A 6949-nucleotide genomic window follows, 5' to 3' on the forward strand; every position below is an offset into this window, starting at 1 on the left:
TGTTTAAACTTTTTCTTGATTTCTTATTAAAGTGGTCTCATACAATATTTGTCCTTTTGTGACTGACTAATTTCACACAGCATAATGCCCTCCAGATTCATCCGTGTTGTGAGATATTTTGAAGATTTATCATTGATATTTATTATTGCATAGTTTTTCATTGTGTGTATGTACCATAATTTGTTGACAGACACCTATGTTATTTCCATCTTTTTGCTATTGTGAACAGTGCTGCAATGAACATGGGTGTGCATGTATCTATTCGTGTGACGGCTCTTATTTCTCTAGGTTATATTCCAAGGTGTGGGATTGCTAGATCGTATGGTACTTCTGTTTCTAGCTTTTTAAGGAAGCGCCATATCATTTTTGAAAAAGTGGCTGTACCATTTTACAATCCCACCAGCAAGGCATAAGTGTTCCAGTCTCCCCACAACCTTTCCAACATTTATTATTCTGTGTTTTTTGGATTAGTGCCAGCCTTGTTGGGGTGAGACGGTATCTCATTGTAGTTCTGATTTGCATTTCTCTAATGGCTGATGATCATGAACATTTCCTCAAGTGTCTGTTAGCCACCAGAATGTCTTCTTTGGGGAAGTGTCTGTTCATATTCTTTGCCCATTTTTTTTCTGATGATTATTTTATATTTTTATTATAACACTCTTCACTAGTATTATTTTGTTTTATAGTCCGATCTAATATTTGTCTGAAGAGCTGGTTTTGGGAATGATTTTAATTCTGGGTTAACGGAGAGTCTGGGGCCATGTCTTCGAGGGTTCCTCCAGTCTCAGTCAGTTGATTCTTTTGATAAAGGTAAATTTAGGAAACACTGCCATAGGGCAGTGACTCTCAAAGGATGGTCCTGGGGACAAGCAGCATCAACACCCCCGTGAACCTACCAAAAATACAAGTTATTGTGCCCCAACTCAGACCTACTGAGACAGGAACTTGGAGGTGAGGCCCAGAAATCTTAGTTTCGACAAGTTCTCAAGGTGATCCTGATGCAGACTACAGGTTGGGAACCATTGCCCTAGTGAATCCTGGGATGTTTGCTTCTCAGCTACCTACCTGATGAGAAAACTGCAACTAAAAAAATGCTGAGATTTGTCCCCAGGAGGACATACAAACAAAACTGGAGTGATTTTTTCCCAGAGGAAAGGGACTCAGGAAAGAGGGACCCAGCTGGCCCCACAGCTGACCCCTGGAATAGAAATTGGCAGATCAGAGACGCCTCCCTTTGTCACCCCTGCCCCTGACAAGGCAAAATGATCAGAGACTGGAAGATCCATTGACTAATTTATCTAACAAGCTTCAGAGAGGATTCAGCCCCTAGGGCCACGAAACCTGTAACACATCAACTTGTAGTCACCAAGGCCCCAATGTACCAGACCCGAGACTCTCATGCCTTCTCCAGGAGAAATCAGCCAAGCGGTATATAACATGTCTGATTCTGTCTCCCTGCTCTTCTGGAGGGGCAGACCTGTGGTATTCATCACCCACTCCCCATGAGAAAACAAGATTCAGGACAGTACACCCCTGTGATGGGTCCATGTTGTCAAGCTTGCATAGTCCGGTAAGTGTTGTGCGAAATAGGTGAATGAGGTGGTTGGGTGGAAAGGGTATTGACTATTCTTAAGCATGGGGCAGGGGAAACCTGATGATGTCTGTGAAGAAGGGGCTTTAGAGGCTAATTGCTTGGAAAGGAGAATGGCTAGACTACTTGCCTGAGGTAGCCATTGCATAGCAAGCTCTCACTTCATTTGATATTTTTGGATGATTGATGGAGATTGTGAGAGGGAGGGCATCAAGCTCCAAACCAATCTTTGATGCCATAGCACTGCCCTGGACCTCACTGTCTAGTGATATACTGACCATTCTGAGTTGCTCCCAGGTACTGATAAAGAAGTCTTGATCTCTTCTAGTTCTTTTCTCCTATTACCTGGCACAAGGACTCCAGAGCCTAGACCAATCCTTTCTGATGTCTTCTCTGTCACTCTCATTTGCTTGTGAATTTATTCTTGTTTCTCCAAAAAAGTCTTTCCCTTCCCCCTCCTTCCTCACCTCTATCCCTGTATCCTGTTAGAGACCTTTAAGGGAGAAGTCAGAGTTCCCTGGTATCTAAGGCTGTGGTGTATAAAGACTGGGATTAGGTGGGTTAGAGGGGAAGGCAAAGGACACAGGCAAGCCCTACATTTATCCCCTCTTGGCGTCCTCTCCTTTTCCTCTGGGACATTCCAGGTGGTATTTAAACTTCCATATCCCTTTCCCATTGTCGTTGTTAGTTGTTGTTGAGTTGATTCTGACTCATGGTGACCCCACGTGTGCAGAATAGAACTGCTCCACAGGGTTTTCAAAGCTGTGACCTTTCAGAAGCAGACTGTGGGAGCTGTCTTCCAACGTGCCTCTAAGTGGGTTTCAACCACCAACCTTTTGTCTAGTAGTCGGGTGCTTAACTGTTTGCATCAGCCAGGGGCTCCTCCTTTTCCCATAGTTGGCCTTGATTTTCCTTGTCAGGTCTCATCCTTAAAACAAGGACTGTTAGCCAAAAAAGGCAACATTTCTTCACGTCTCCTGGTCTCTGTTTCTCTTCTGTAAAATAAGTGACTTGGTTGCTTCAATTGTCTCAGAATTTTCCATCCCTGTTCCCTTTGCCCTTAGTTTTCCCGGACTTAAATCCATGTTTCACTCCAGGCACGAGGGAACATTGTGAGTCGGATTAGGTCCCTCCTTTGTTGCAGACCCTCCACAGCCCCCATCGTATCCATTATCCTCTTCAAGGCTCTCCAGAGTTGTGGTCCCTGTCCATCTCTCCAACTACATTGTTTACCATTTCCATCTCTCACTTTTTGCTTTGGCAACAGCAAGCTGCTAAGAGTGCTCTGTGCCACTCTGTGCTTCTTTCTCCTGGACCTTTTCCCTTTCTCTCCTCTCTGCCAGAAAAGCCCCCACACAACTCACTACCTGATAACTCTTCACCAGGTGTTTCCTCCCCCAGGAATCTTTCCCTGAAATTGGAGCATCTTCTCTGTACGCCAGTCTTCAGACCACCCTTATCTTAGCATTTAATTCATTGTACTACACTGGCCTGTTTCTGCATTTGTCGCTAACTCTGAAAGGGAGGTTTCCTGAGGACAAGCACCACGCCATTGATCTTCCTATCCTCAACAGCTAACATTTGTTGTACTTATTAGCTGATGTGGAGTCGGCTCCAACTCGTGGTAACTTTATATGTAACAGAACTAAATGTTGTCCAGTCCTCCACCATCCTCATGATGGTTGGTATGTTTGAGTCCCTTGCTGTGGCTCTTGTGTCAACCCATCTCATTGAAGGTCTCCCTTGTTTTCATTGGTCCTCTACTTTACCAACCATGACGTTCTTTTCTAACAATTGGTTTTTCCTGATGACGTGTCCAAAGTAAGCTAGTCAAACTAGGCTCTTTGTCAATCACTCAAAAAGTCCTGGTACCATTTCCCATGAGGGTTTCTTTAGGACTGTGTAAGAGTTAGCTTCTGAACTACATGAATAACCTATATAAATGACAAATTAGCTTCCCAGCTTCTAAGTTCTAACTCCTAATTGTACAGTGGAAGGTTTTGAATGTGTGGGAAATTTCGTCTTTTTTCTTCACTTTTTTAAAATTGAGGTACAATTCATATAACCTCAAATTAATCATTTTAAAGTGAACAATTCAGTGGCTTTTAGTACATTCACAGTGTTGTGCAACCGCCGTCTCTATCTAGTCCTACAACATTTTAATCACCGCAAAATAAAAGCTCATATTCATTAAACAGTCACACCTCTCCTCCCTCTCCTCTCAGCTGCTAGAAACTATCAATCTGTCTTCTGTCTCTGGATTTACCTATTCTGGACATTTCATGTAAATGCAACCATAGAATATGTAATTTCTTTTTATGTTGAGTGTTAATATTCACAATATTATGACCTATTTGAATAATAATTTGGATGCTGCTGCTGCAACCCCAGATGGCAGTTTATGAAAGAAGTAATCATTGCAGTGAATTTGAATCTTGAGAAACTGAACAAACCCTGCAGCAGTCAGATCCCTTGTTTTGTCCATCAAAGCAAGGTTGATTCTCTGTAAATATTACAGCCAAGGAAACTTTGTGGAGAAGTTCTACTCTGTAACACGTGGGGTCACCATGAGCTGGAATCAACAGCAATAGGTTTGGGTTTTGGTTTGATCTCATGTCCTACACAATAAAACAAGTTGGAACACAAGTGAGCAAGCCACATTCATCAAAAAGTAAGAGAACATTTAAGAAATTATCATACTTTAAAGATGAGCTGTGGCCATTTGCTCAGAACATCTCTCCACTGATCAGAAGCCACCAGAGATGGTTGCAAATTGCTGGTTCCCAAAAGAGTCAGAGTAAAGATGTTCATCCATAGTTAAACAATATGGTTACGATGTGGCCATTTTGTTCACTCCAGAGACATGATCTGCTTTGTTTTTTTATACCTAAAAAAGACTAACAATGAAGATAGTCAATGATGTTCTTTTTTCTTTGTCATTCAGGGCATTGAAGAATAGCAAGAGTGCAAAAATACTGATAACAATGTAATACCTAACAGTAAAGGTCATTTTCTGATTTTATCCTATTCCTTGCCCCTGGTTATGAGACTCATTCTTTTCCTCCTGGTTACAGGACTCTTAGGGCTTGGAGAGGAGAGAGCCAGAGGGTAGGAGGGGCTGGATGAGTGCCCCTCCCGTCTTCCCAGTGTCCTTCTAAGCATCATCTTAATGTGAGTGCTAATGTCTGGCTCTCATTCTTTTGTGCTCATACGTGAACACTCCGGTGTAATTTCTGTCTTTTGCAAGTACTTAGTGAACACCATAGAGAAAGTTACTCAAAGTTCTGTTTATGATCTTTGCAGTATCTTATCTTATGGTACTGCAATGGTTTACACCTTGCTGGTTGTGCTTTCTTTGGGACCATTTTAGTTTCTAAAGTTCACAGACCAAGGAGGGTTTGTCACATGGCAAATATCTAGGAAGCACTTGGTCTTAATCCTGCAGCATGTCGTGATTCCAAGAACATGAAGCATTTGTTAATTTGGCTTATTATTTAGTGAAGCCTGGAAATCTGCTTCCAAAAAATTTCCTTCCTTCTTTCCTCCCTCCCTCCCACCCTCCCTGTCTCCCTTCCTCTCTCTTTCTTTCTTCTCTCTTTTTTCTCTTTCCCTCCCTCTCTCCCTCCCTCCTGCCTCCCTCCTCTTCTCTCTCTGGGAAGCAAACCTAAATCCTACTCATCATTCAATACTTTGTCCAGGTATTACCACCTTTCTCACATTCCTTCACCACTCTAACATGGTTATTTGATCCTCCTCTAAGTCCCAGTTCTGCCTCCAGGAAAGGCAGATGACCTGGGTCAAGTTGCTAAGGTTCACTGGGCCTCACATTCCATATGTGTGCTAGAGTGGATGTGGACTATTTTATTTCTAAGTTCCAATGTTGCCCTTATATTTGTAGATTTGATGATTTTAAACCAGAGATAAAGGAGATAGGTGAGTGTCCCAGAGGCTAAGGGACAAAGTTGGACCAATGTAATGAAATGTTGCATGCAAAAAAATGACAGAAAGTAAGATTCCTAAATTTCGTAATGTTAAGGCTCTTATCCCAAATTCTTGAATTGAATAAATAAAGTGGGGAGAATCTGAAGTATATCCAGTATCTATTTCATGTTCTTTCCACTTTTCAATTTACTAGATAAATTATTCACAACATGGAACCAGGAAATCAAACAAGCGTTTCAGAATTTTTCCTTCTGGGATTTTCCCAGAACCCAGGGCATCAAACAATTTTATTTGGAATGTTCCTGTCCATGTTTGTGGTCACTGTGCTTGGAAATCTGCTCATCATCCTAGCCATCATCTCTGACTCCCACCTCCACACCCCCATGTACTTCTTCCTCTTCAATCTGTCCTTAGCTGACATCGATTTCACCTTCACTACCATCCCAAAGATGCTGGTGAACAGCCAGACCCAGAACAAATCCATCACCTATGCAGGCTGCATCACCCAGATGTACTTTTTCATGATTTTTGGAGGCATGGACACGTTGCTCCTAACTGTGATGGCCTATGACAGATTCATAGCCATCTGTCACCCCCTGAACTACCTGGTCATCATGAACCCTCGCCTCTGTGGTCTGTTGGTTCTCGTGTCTTGTTTCATCAGCTTGATGTACTCTAATGCAGAGTTTGTTGGTGCTGCGGCTCTCCTTCTGTGCCAATTGGACAACTCAACTCTTTTACTGTGAACTTGCTCAGGCCCTCACAATTGCCTGCTCCAACACACTCGTCAATCATATCCTGCTATATACAGTGACTGGCCTTCTCAGTATTTTTCCCTTCTCGGGGATCATTTTCTCCTATACTCGGATTGTCTCCTCCATCTTGAGAATCCCATCAGCTGGTGCGAAGTATAAGGCATTTTCCCCCTGTGGCTCTCACCTATCTGTTGTTTCTTTATTCTATGGGACAGGCCTTGGTGTCTATCTCAGTCCTGGAGCATCACCTTCTTCCTGGAATGACATGGTTGCCTCGGTGATGTACACCATTGTCACCCCAATGCTAAACCCTTTCTTCTACAGCCTGAGGAACAAGGACATCAAGAGGGCTCTACAAAGACTTCTCAGGAGAAAACTCTATGTTCGGTGTTGGGAACATTGGTCTTGGGTTTTTTGAGTTGGCATTGATCTAAAGAAATCCTGCTTCTTAAACGCATAGAAGGAGCTCCTGGATGATGAAAATGTATTGGCTGAAAGTTTGGCTGTTCAAACCTACCCAGAGAAACCTCAGAAGACAGGTCTGGCAATCTGTTTCCCAAAGATCACAGCCTTGAAAACTCTACAAGGCGCAGTTCCGCTCTGCACATATGGCTTCCCTGTGAGTTGGAATCAACTCAACAGAAATTAACAACAATCACAT

General features: G+C 42.8%; 1 pseudogene; it reads left to right on the forward strand.

Annotated features, from left to right (window-relative positions):
- The first annotated feature begins 5739 nt into the window (after positions 1–5739).
- On the forward strand, positions 5740–6706 carry LOC101352459 (olfactory receptor 7C1-like; annotated as a pseudogene).
- Positions 6707–6949: the final 243 nt, after the last annotated feature.

Source organism: Trichechus manatus, unplaced genomic scaffold (assembly GCF_000243295.1).
Source record: "Trichechus manatus latirostris isolate Lorelei unplaced genomic scaffold, TriManLat1.0 scaffold00057, whole genome shotgun sequence".
Lineage (NCBI taxonomy): Eukaryota > Metazoa > Chordata > Mammalia > Sirenia > Trichechidae > Trichechus > Trichechus manatus.